The sequence below is a fragment of the Podarcis melisellensis genome (genome assembly GCF_964234715.1).
Source record: "Podarcis melisellensis genome assembly, chromosome: 4".
Lineage (NCBI taxonomy): Eukaryota > Metazoa > Chordata > Lepidosauria > Squamata > Lacertidae > Podarcis > Podarcis melisellensis.
In genome coordinates, this window is record NC_138531.1 from 71,992,519 (window position 1) to 72,005,381 (window position 12,863).

General features: G+C 41.8%; 1 long non-coding RNA gene across 1 annotated transcript; it reads left to right on the forward strand.

The window, feature by feature from the left end:
- Positions 1–91: 91 nt before the first annotated feature.
- On the forward strand, positions 92–12,431 carry LOC309368495. The gene is made up of 2 exons (XR_014167787.1): positions 92–135; positions 11,439–12,431. It is a non-coding gene; the product is annotated as an uncharacterized lncRNA (long non-coding RNA).
- The last annotated feature ends 432 nt before the right edge of the window (positions 12,432–12,863 follow it).

A 12,863-nucleotide genomic window follows, 5' to 3' on the forward strand; every position in this document is an offset into this window, starting at 1 on the left:
TCGCGACTGGATTTAACCGTCAGGTGTCCTTTACCTTTACCTAATATCATATGCAGTTTGACTACCAGGGAACACTGTCAGCTCATTGTTGACAAGCTATTTTCCCTACTTCCACAGACTCTCTTCCCTACCATGGTGAGACAAATTGCATTTCTATTTAAATTACAAGAAGTATTTCTAAATTTGCATCTCTACCCAGAAATCAACACATGCAATTTTAATGCAAATTTGTGCCCTCATTTGTCCTATTGCCTTGGTCCTGAGGAGAGGTCATGGCTAGCAGCCACTCTTGAAGTTAAATAGGGCATGATTTTACAAATGGCATGTTTTATGTTTAACACTGACTATCTATCTATCATCTATCATCTATCTATCTATCTATCTATCTATCTATCTATCTATCTATCTATCTATCTATCTATCATCTATCTATCATCTATCTATCTATCTATCATCTATCTCTCTATCTATCTATCTATCTATCTATCTATCTATCATCATCATCTATCTATCTATCTATCTATCATCTATCCAGTGCTTTATTTTCTGGGTGTATGCAGAGGTACACATACCCCTAAAAAATTTGTGAATCTAAATTTGGCCTCATTGAGGGGCAGTATTTCAATATGAGTAGGAAAATGAGAGTACCGCTAAACATTTTTTTAAAAGAAAAAAAAAAACACTCTATCTATCTATCTGAAGTGCCAAGATGGTAACATTTTACCATCAAGATTTGGACTGAAAAGTCAAATTTGAAAATTTCCAGTTTTTGATTTGGCAGCAGGAATGCAAAATTTCAGTTCAGCTATAGAACAGGAATTTAGCTTTATTCTCTTGGGGGCAGGGAAAGGAAAGAAGTTTTGAAATGTTATACCGCCAATTAAAATAGGAGACCATCTGTTGCTTCTACCCATCCAAGTGCAAAGTTCTACTAATTTTATTATAGCTTCTACCACCCATTTGACCCACGAGCTGAAGATTAAAGAGCAGGTAAGCAGTGAGAAACTAGCCCCCATGTTTTTGACTTTGCTTCGACTTAATGTGCACCTGGGTAACCATGGAAATGAAGGCAACTGTGCATTATTCTACAAGCTTCTTCTCAGCAAGAAGTCTTTTATAGCTGCATTTAGTTTTCCAGCACTGCATAATTATGTTTAGAAGTGCCTTTTAACTAATTAGTCATAGCCACTCATTCCCAGTGTTATCGTGACTCCTTCACTGATACCCAGAAGGCCTGTCCCACTGTAATGTGCTTGAGATACTCATATATCTAGTACTGCAATCTAATGGGCTTGTTGGACTTCCTCTGTATGCTGGTTTGCACTCGAGCCCTTAAAGATAGTTGGGAAACTTCAATGGGCACAGAAGACAGTTGCTGGAATGGGTGTGTATGTGTGTGTTAGACATTGGAGGACACCAACATAGCAAGACTGTACCCGTTGTGCTGGTTGCCTATTCCTTATTCCGACTAGTTTGGAGTACTGGTTTCAATCTTTCCTCCCCCCCAAACAAATAACACGCTAAAATCACCATAAAATACAAATCCAATTGCACAAATAAAATACCTTCTAAGACAAAAGAAAAACAAATAATTCATTTAGAATGATGGAGTCACTGTAACCAATTCATTATAAAGATATACCGTAAATACAACTATGTACGGGGGGGGGGGGGACAATTGAAAATTTAGACTACATCTGAAATATTAAATGCTGGAGTGACAGTAATGGCATATATAGGTATGTCATTCCTGTTAAGACGCAAAAGGTGTCCTCTACTTGCAGTTCCTGGAAACAATTGAAGATTTATCTGCTGTTATTTTCTTTGTTGTTTTAAATTGGTTTTAACTGTTTTTATTGTATTTTTCACATCTCCTTGAGACATGTATGTGGAAGACTATTATTAATATTAATAATAATAAATAATCATATTCCAATAAAAGATAAACATTTTTCAGACTGCAGGAAAAGATGTTTCTTTTAAAAAAATAATGTTTCTTTAGAAAAAAAGCCATCTCCCAACTCCACTTAAAACAATTGTGCATATTACAATACTCAGAAGTAGGAAGGGGGGAACACATCTGGACTTGCTTCTTCAGGTCTTAAAAGAGAGGAGTCACAATTAGGAGCTAATTAAAGGAGAAACAACAATTATAGAAGAAATCATAAATTCCTTCTGAAAGTGAATGCAATTCCTTTCTAGGTGAAGTTCTTTCACTTGTGTTAAGATCAGGAACATCACCCCACTGCCTTTTGAAAGGTGAACTCCTGCTGTACATTTGCTCATACGAGTATCCTTTCAGCACAGTCTATGACTCTGCAGAATCCCCAAGAACTGTGGCAGACTTTCAGTGCAAGAAGAGTGACTCAGCTGCAGCAGCAGCTGCCGATATAATAGTAAACTATCAGACAAAAAGGGCATCCCTCTTGAAACGATACGCCGCAACCGCTGCTCTGGTTCAAAGCAATTGGCTCCATTTGGATCTGGTCAGAGTGCATTTGTCAGCAATTCTTGGCCAGTTAGTAAAATAAGAATAGCTTAAGATAAGAATAGGTTTCAGAGAGCCTGGTAGAGCTATTTGGCAAAAACAACTCACATATCCACACTCATTCACCAATCCTCTTAATAAGGAGAATGGGGGTACAGTATGAGAAATTGAACTGCCTGGTGTGGAATGAAACAAACTACTGCAGCTGAGTCTCCAAGGTCAGTTCACTGCTGCCTCATTGGCAAAGTGTGGAAACAGTGTCTTTTAAAAGGCACCACCTAAGTAAGATTTCAAGAGCAGAGTTCCATGCAGATGCAAGTTTGCTCTGCCTTAGGAAGGCACATCTGTGCTGAGAAAATGGAGGGGGGACCCTGTCTCCTGTGAGGCTCCCACATTATAGAGTCTTGTGTTCTTTTATGGATGCCACTGGATGCATAAATGGTTATTACGACATGCTGTAATAATTTAACTGTTCTGTCCTCTTCATTTGTAGATGTCCCTTGGGATCCCTTCCTACTCTCCAATTCTGTTATTCTAAGATTGGGAAAATGAGAAACCAAAGCTGTCAGATTCTCCCATCCCTAAGCATTATATATCAAGTATTATAGGGGGAAGCAGACTAGAAAGTAGCTTTTAGTTTGCATCCACAAACACCCAAATCTAACTTTTAAATATAGCATACCTAGCTCCTGGAGTCCTTTTCTTCCTATCTTATTCATATTTATTATCCCTGCAGCCTGCATGTCTGTCCCTTTATTGTCCTTTTGTTCATGTCTCTGCCCAGTTTCTCTGATCTGAGTTTCTAAACAGAGATTTTAAATGCATAAATCAAAACTACCCAGGGGCTTCATTTTGCTTGGCATGCCACTCTCCTGTCTGGACAGGTATCTGATATCCAGAGGGCTAACATTTTCATTTATAAAGTCACTTGGAAGGCTCTCTTGGCCATCTAGTTTACTGATTGCAAAATTACCCCATTCTTCACAACTTGTATTTTTGTACACACCTGGCCATACAAGACAGGCATTCTTTTTTATTTCACTGAACGCTACAGTATATAAAAAATTTCAAGAGGTCTGCTGCTCTATCACCACTCCTAAATTCTATACTCCTTCATCTTTGTCCCCATCTTTGGGATTCACTGAGCAAACTCATTACCAAATGAATGTGGCTTTCCTTAGTCTCTATCTTGAGTCTTCCCATTTCACCTGAGTCCTAGTTGCCAGACAGGGATGAATGTTAAAGCCCATTGAACAGAGCTGTCCAGTTTAGAACATTTGATTTTGTGGCTAAACATCTGTCTCTATGCATACCACACAAGCGTCCTGGGACACCCTGTATTTTCACTGGAGAACACAGAAACCATTTTGGCCGTCACAATCTCACATGATTTCATGCTGCGATCTCTCCCCCCCCCCAAAGCACTTTTGTGGGGGTCACAATCTTGCATAGCACTCCAAAACACACATTTGGATGCCGTGCTCTCATGCAAGAGTGCAAGCCCCCTTCCCCAAAGGGCATCTTTTGGGCTCCATGATGTCACACAGGTCACGTGATTTGTGCAGGAACACAGTCGGGAAGACGTACGTCCCAGTTTTGAGACTCAACATGTTGGAGGGTATGCTTCATGGAGGATAAGGCTATCAGTGTCTACTGGCCATAAGGGCTGTGCTCTGCCTGCATGATCAGAGGCAGTATCCTTCTGAATACAGTGGAACCTTGGTTCTCAAACTTAATCCACTCCAGAAGTCTGTGCGAGTCCCGAAACGTTTGAAAACCAAGGCATGGCTTCCTATTGGCGCCGGCGCCCTGGAAACAATAGCTGACAGCCGCTTCAGACATTCGGCTTCCGAAAAACGTTTGAAAACTGGGACATTCCATTTTTCAACAGTCTTCAATCTTCTTCTTGTATTTTGTCCTGAAGCCTAATGCCAAATAGTATTCAAAAGCCAATGTAAGACAATTGGTTGTGGTGGGGATTAAAGTGTTTACTGATTTGTTAAGCAAACTCACACACGCACACAGTTCAAAGGAAATCTTCATAATGTGCAAGCACCAGGCAATGGCTGGACCAAGCTTTTTGGTGCTGTAGGCAAATTAAAATCCAGCCCCAACTACCCAGCCTTCACATTTTGTTGTATGTTGAGTAGCATAAAATAACATTAAAGAACCAACTGTAATATTGTTTCCTTATTTTCATTATTGGTGCCTGTCATTTCCATATTTCCTCCTGTTTGCAACTGTGCCTATACCCCAGGGCAGCTGGAGAGGAGACCTCGAGCAACTTTTTGAAATCTCCGCCCTCCCTCCTCTCCAGGATGCTCACATGACTGAGGCAGCTATCACTCCCAGTTCACCTCTGTGGCTGGGTTGACCCTGCGGGCTGAGTTGGTTTTTAAAGTCTCTCAATCTAGTCCCCTTATCTACCTCTCACACCGGCACAAGTCTTTTGTTTATTTTTTGCTGACTTTAGTCTGCTGAAAGCAAGTTACACTCTGTGGGTGATATGCTTTCTCCTGTTCCTAGATAGGAAAGAAAATCAGGGTCAGAAATGAAACAGTGTAGATAGTGATGGAGGAGAGTTTTAGATTTCACAGTTCCCTGAATTTTGTAACTCTGGTTATGAATTTAATTCGTTCTGGAGGTTCGTTCTTAACCTGAAACTGTTCTTAACCTGAGGTACCACTTTAGCTAATGGGGCCTCCCACTGCCACCGTGCTGCCGGAGCATGATTTCTGTTCTCAACCTGAAGCAAAGTTCTTAACCCGAGGTACTATTTCTAGGTTAGCAGAGTCTGTAACCTGAAGCGTCTGTAACCTGAAGTATCTGTAACCCAAGGTACCACTGTACAGTTCTTGCCTCAAAAGAAAATGTTCAATAAATGTGTTTTTAAAAGTGTGTATTTAAAACAAAACGTAGACATTATGATAAAATACATATCTAGGTTAAATGTATAACCAGTAAAGACATTTCGTAAGATCCTATGAAAAGCCTACTAGATCAGGCCAATGGGCAAACTAGTAACATTTTATTTTCAGTTTATGAAGCAATTCTATATCCTCCCACCACGCTGACAAAGAATTCTATGAATCAGTAGTCAATATCCAGAATCACTGTTCAGTGTTGGACATCATATTTGCTGAATACAGAAAGCTTCACAGCTTGTCTTTCATCGTACAAAGTCTGGTACCTCCCTTCATTTAAAGATTTTCAGAGAATTTGAGACTAAAGATTTCATTTTGTACTTGTTATGGTTTGAAGGAATGCTATAAAGATTGTCTATTGCGTATGTACATGGTCATTGTGTTGCTTAGACATTGCCAATGGGCAAACTAGGCTAGCATCCTATTCTTCCAGGGCCAATCAGATGCTTGTGGAAAAGTAGCAAGCAGGGCCCAAACACAAGAGCACTCTCCCCTCCTGTGGTTTCCAGCAATGGAAGCATTACTGCCTCTAACTGGGAGGCAGAGTATAACCATCATAGCTAGTCACCATGTTTTACTGAGCTACAAGTAAGCACTGATATCACCCCCAAATCACAACTAGGAATGATTTCCCTCCAGGTTGCAATAATACATGGTAATTCCTGCCCCGGTCATGTTTATGATCAAAATGTAACAGAGTGCCCAACTGAAGAGAATAACTGTATTCTTCATAGCATGAGAAATCTGCATTTGAGCCTTGCGTGGCATGCATTTGCAATTCCTGAAATTATGCAATTCTTGAAATTTCACCAAACAATCCCACGGTACATGGAAAACTGGTACTGTTTAAAAGAGATCAGCTGGAACCTCCCACTGATGTGATAAATCTTAGCAAACAGAAATAGATTTGTTTACTTAGAGCCAACTGAGAGCTGAGGTCTGGTCCCTTGAAATCTAAAGACTTCTCCTGAGAACCAGCCGATGTTCTGCCAAAAGCATCGCTGTGCCAGGCACTAGCTTCCTCTTAGCCAGTTGGGAGTCCTGTGACTCCCTGGCAAGGTTATCTCATTTTACAAAATTTCAAATGCTAATCTAGAGGAGGCCCCAAGCCAATTCTCTCCAGGGTTTATTGTTGGGAACTGCAAATATGTGTTTCTTTTTTGGGAAGAGTGTGTATGTGGAAGTATTTTAATAACTCCTTCCCAGGTGCTGATGCCATTAATTGTAGTCTAGTAAAGGTAAAGGGGCCCCTGACCATTAGGTCCAGTCATGGCCGACTTTGGAGTTGTGGCGTTCATCTCATTTTATTGGCCAAGGGAGCTGGCGTGCAGCTTCCGGGTCATGTGGCCAGCATGACTAAGCCGCTTCTGGCAAACCAGAGCAGCACACGGAAACGCCGTTTATCTTCCCGCCGGAGCGGTACCTATTGATCTACTTGCACTTTGACGTGCTTTCGAACTGCTAGGTTGGCAGGAGCAGGGACCAAGCAACGGAAGCTCACTCCATCACGGGAATTTGAACCTCTGACCTTCTGATTGGCAAGTCCTAGGCTATGTGGTTTAACCCACAGCGCCACCCGTGTCCCTAATTGTGGCCTAACCCTTCTGCAAAAGACAGTATTGCTTCAGTTCATCCAGATCAACTGGGTGGGGAGAAAGGTCAAAGGTACTGGGGGTGTACAATGCAGATGTTTCCTTAACATCTTTCCATAATTTGCATAATGGATAGCATAGCATTGTGTGCTTTCCTTGAATGTTGAGACAGACAGTAGTTTCTTTCTTTGGAGAAGACATTTCAGAAGGATCTCAACTATTGTAATATATGTTTTATACAAGGTACACCCCAAGTCAAGACTAAGGAATCTGTGGCCTCTAGATGTTGTTGGATTCCACCAGCCCCAGCCAGCAAGGCCATTGATCAGGGATGATGGAGGCAAGACCAAATGTTTTCCATCCCTGCCAAACGTGGAGGCCAACAGCAGGCAAAGGCATACACTTCCTCAGTGTTGTCTTTTCTTCTCATCTTCCTTCCATTATCCCGCTCCCAATAGCTTGAGATGTGCCTTCACCTTCCCCATTCTCTGGTGGGCTATTGTTCAAGCCGACAGGGAGGCTTATTTATTTGTTTCTTGCCAGGATTTATAAGCTACTTTTCACTCCGATATCCAAGGTAGCAAAAACAATTGTGAACTATCTTCTCACCCACTTGAGAGGAAATATCAACCAACTATTCTGGGCTGTTGACACTGCATCAAGACTTTTGAGTTGTCCTTGGAATAGCCTCCATGAATAGGGGAGCCTTTTGACAGCAGTGTACTCCTATGCAGCTGGAATAATTTGTGTATGAAGGAGAGTTATTCTGTACTATTAATCCTTCCTAGAAAAAGCAATGGTCAATCAGCAGCCCATGGCACCGTAAAAAGACCATGCTGAAAGATTATCCCCTCCCCTCCTCACTCCACACACACATGCACTTTTTAAAGAGCTTGCTAGTACTTCATTGAATTTCTGTCTGATAGCAAACTCTTTGCCATAGATCTGTGTCTAGTTGTCATCTAGAGCCATACTATTGGCTTCATTGAGACAAATCACTACTATTGTGCAATACTTTCTGATATAACTGTGATGGCATAGAATAAGATATCACCTCAGTAGGGAGAGCCTATGTTGTTAATAATAATAATAATAATAATAATAATAATAATAATAATAATATTTATACCCCGCCCATCTGGCTGGGCATCCACAGCCACTCTGGGCGGCTTCCTAAAGAATATTAAAATACTTTGATACATCAAACATTGAAAGCTTCCCTAAACAGGTGTTCTGTATAAGCCATATAATAACATTACCCAGCCCAAATAAGTCAATGGCTTTGAACAGAACCAAGGAGGTTAAGGATACACTCCTTTACACATTTCCCTGGATGTAAATCCCATGCAACTCATTGGTGCTTGCTTCTGTTGCAATGTGAGCAAGCTGAATTAAATGTAGCAAAACATGTTTTTGAGTAAACGTTATTGGGATTGCATTGAATAGGAAGGGATGTTGCCTAGTGGTGGAGGACATCCTTGACCTGCTGAAAGTCGTTGTTCAATCAGCGGCATCTTCAAATAGAGCTGGGAAAGTCCTTTGCCTCAAACCCTGAAGTGCTGCTGCCAATCAATGTAGACAGTACTGAACAAGATGAACCAATGGTCTGGCTTGATATAAGGCAGCTTCCTATGTTCCTGTTTACTCAGAAATAAGTAAAGTACTACTAGCTGAGTGAATATAGGACTACATTCCAATAACCTTTAACCTCTAGAATCAACCCATAGCATAATCACTGGCTTCTTCTGAGGAACTGACTAGGATGAGAGAAAATGTCCTTATACCAAGTTGACTATTGTCAGCATTGACTAGTAGTGGTTCTCCAGGTTTTCACGTGTTTTTTAAGTCCTGCTTGGAGATCTGAGGGATTGACCCCGGAGGCTTCTGCATTCAAACATGTGCTCTTGCTCTGAGCCAGAGCCCATCCCCACTGCTGATCTCATTAGCACTAATTTTACACTAGGTTAACTACACTGAATGGAAATTACATTCCATTAATTTCAAATTAATTTCACTCCATTCAGTGAAATCGCTCCTGGTTCCCATTTGTATTGTTACTAACAGGAGAAATCAGTTCCTTTTTATGTTATAAGAGCCAGCAGTCCGGCTAAGGCGCAGTTATAGCTTTGCAAGTCTCCCAGACTCCAGCTATTATTATTTTTAAAAAAGAAATGGAAAGAAGAAGAATTTGCATGTCACCATGTCCTTTCAAGTGCCAGGCAGTTCTAGGGCTGTTGCAATCTCTCTGGGGAGAAGAGGCTAGCAAGCTATTTCCAGCTGCACTGGGAAGCAAGAGATACACGAAGCTCTGATAACATTTCTGTAAGCATCAGGCGCTCATCTGACCAGTCTCTCTGAACCTTCTTCAGCTTATCATCTGCAAGTCTTCAATCTTAATGTCTGGATTTTCCCACAGTGTTCCCCACTTGATTACATGCTTCTGCCTTACCATGTCTGAGACTTGTAAAACTGAGACAGACACCTAGACGGGGGTAGGGATGGGGCAGAAATTCAATTCAGTCCACACAGAGAGGTGAATACAGTGGTACCTTGGTTATCGAACTTAATCCGTTCTGGGAGTCCCGTTTCCGTGCTTCTCTGGTTCGCCAGAAGCGGCTTAGTCATGCTGGCCACATGACCCGGAAGCTGTATGCTGGCTCCCTTGGCCAATAAAGTGAGATGAGCGCCGCAAACCCAGAGTCGGCCACGACTGGACCTAATGCTCAGAGAGCATTATGCTTTAAGCATAATGCTTAAAGAGCATTATGACTTCCCATCCGCGTAATGGTGTCCTCTTGCCTCATCATCACCATTATCAAGAGAATCCCATTGATTAAAAAAAGCCAAAAACCCTACCATCATAATCTTTGCACAACCAGATACCATCAAGGATGTCCATTATCCTTGGTGGTTTGATCATAAACATCCAAAGAGTAAGCTGCTGTGTGCATAAGTAATTTCAGTTCTGCTTCAATTTCCAGTTTTAATGGTGGTGGTGGAAATGGATGTGCATTAAAACAAAAGGCCGGGAGAAAAGGCATTAACTATAAATAGACACAAAAGGCAGAACAGTCTGGTGTTCTATTCAACGTTGCATTCATCAGAGTGCTTTGCCATTTTTTGTCCTTTGGACACATTGTATTGTGCATTGAATACCTCTGAAGTTCTCCATGAAAAAATGGGACATTTTTTCCCCACACAAAATCATGGTGGCCATTTTGGGTGCCACAATCTCACACACTCTCAGGTCATGTTCTCACCTCAAAAAATTACTTTTGGGGTTGAGAGCACGGTACAGGCCATGTGACTCACCTGGGAGCACGTCCCAGAAGACACACAACCCAGTTTGGGCTCTGTAAAAGTTGGATGGTATGACATTGCAGGGACTGCCAACATGGTGCCCAGGGGCACTGTGGTCTCCTTGAGGTCTTCCCCTGGTGCCCATGAAGCCTCTGAGTCCCTACCCCTCACTGCCTCCTTAGGCATCATGAGGTGATGGATACCTTTCCCCCCCTTGAACAGATCATAGAGTTAGGGGAGGAAATGAGAAGAGTAAGTCTTTTTACCACTTCCTCTTTCAGCTCAATGAATTTTTCAAAACTCAGATTAATTCTACTAGATCTGACTTTTACACAGATCCCTTGGGAAAGCATAGTGTCTGTCCTGGGCAGAGGGCTGATCCATAGGACTTGCTCAAAAATCCAAATGTGCTTAAAATTGTGCCACCCACCACCACCCATCCCCAAAGACACATTAGCTTTGCATCTAGTTTGGCCATTATAAATTCTACCTGAAGGCAGCATGACTGGGAATTGTCCCCTGTCTGAAGCCTTGTGAATCTGCTTCATCCTGCCAGTGAGACAATACTGAGCTAAATGGACTAGTAGGCCGGACTTGGCACCATAGAGCTTTCTATGTTCCTATGTTCCATATGTTCGAGTGATTTGGGACAACTCATGATGAAGAAAAAGAGTGGCGGATGCATACTTCCTGTGACTTTTAGGCTGCTGCAGTTGAGCATTACAATGGACAAGGCACAACTGTTTAAAGAGACAGGAGCCACATGCAAGGCGAGCAGCAGGAGCTGGCAAGGGACTAGAGTGAGATAAAGTCTCTGAAGCAGGCTAGAACAAATCCATTGAGGCTCTTCTACAAACAAGGAAACGTTTGTGAACAAAGTGCAGGTCTTCGGCAGTATCATACTGAGTCATTTGCTCTTCACAGAGGCATCTGTAATCTTATCGCCTGCAAATTCATGCAGTCTCTCGTCTTTTCCAGAAATTTGTGCTTGTTCAGGGCATCGCTACTTAAAGAGAAAGTGTCCAACTCTTTTATTTGTTTATTTTAAATGAGGGACTCATTGTGTGAGGCAGCATTGGGCCTACAGTGATATAAGGCCAGTTCTAACATGGCATTTCCATTTCTCCTTTTCAGATAAAAGGAAGCAGCTCAGAGAGAAAGGGGTATCTTTGCTGCTCTTGGCTCTGGCCATGACAACTTCTGGCTATGACCCCCACCTACCCCTGGTATGTCAAGTGAAGAGAACAAGTTATAATGCTTCCATCTGCCAGCAGTTATATTTCCTGTTGTCATTGACTGAAAACTGAATGTTGCTTCTTTCCCTGGAGTCCTTGAGAACACGATTGACTTATTTCTTGGCAACCAGCAAATTTAGAAACATACGGTAGTTGAGGGGCGGGAGAGAATGTTTTAAAGTTACTGCATCACCAAATTATTTTATTTTTTCAGTTGATTAGGATAACAATTGACAATGTGCTTGTAAATACCAGACATAATAAAGATATCCTAATACAGGCAATTGGAGTAAATTGCATAGTTTATTTCAACAGGGTTGTCTTTGGGTTCTTAAGTATCTCCCTTTTTTTATTTATTTAATCCTCTCCTGTGATAGAACAAATTGTCACCAGCTTCAGGGACATGGCCACACCTTTTAATGCCCAATAAAGTTATACCCCACATTTGACTTACATAGCACACATCAGGATGTCGTCAGTTTTACACGATCGTGTTCAGTCGCAAAACTGCAACTCTATATTCCCTTTTTAGTTAGAAGTTGGAGATCTGGTCTTATTTTATTCATCATGGGCCTCTGATTATTCAGGATTTTCAAAGGAAACATTAAGAAAAACACAACTTGATACCGTTTCAAAGTTCACCTGAAATTTAGACATATTAATTGTAGAAGCGATCATATTTCAGGCGATGGTGTTGATAAGCAATCTCTGGCATCCTTCCTGTTAGGCGAGCTTGCTATATAACAGGTATGGAGAAACTTTGATCCTCCTGATATTGCTGAACTACAATTCCCATCAGCCCCAGAAAGCATGGTCAATGGCCAAGGATGAGGGGAGTTTTAGGTAAGCAACATCAGGGGGGGGAGGGTTCCCCACAACAGATAATATGAATGTGATATATTTGCATGGGTTGCAAAATTGTGGCATAGAAAAAAGTGCCTCTGCTATCCTCTAATTGTAAGGGCACTACATTAATCATGTTGTTTGGCACTGGGAGCAAGATTTTTTCTGCAGAAATTGAAAGTGGGGTCCTGAGTTGGATCAGGAGTAGGGAAGTTTCAGCCCTATACCACCATCACCACTGCATTCCCAGTTGAGATGAGGAGGGAACCTGAAATTCTTTTGCGGTGCTGGGGAGCTCCCATTTGCTCAGCTGCGTCTCCTTCCCAATGCAAATTGTGGGCATGGAGGGCAATCCAAATATTGAGACTACAGCAGGGGACAGAGAGCTAAAGCCCCCTCCTACCCCCACACCAAGATCTCAATATGGATTGAGTTGCCACACTGCTTAGCTTGTGCAATAAGAAGTCTGCACTCCAAGCGA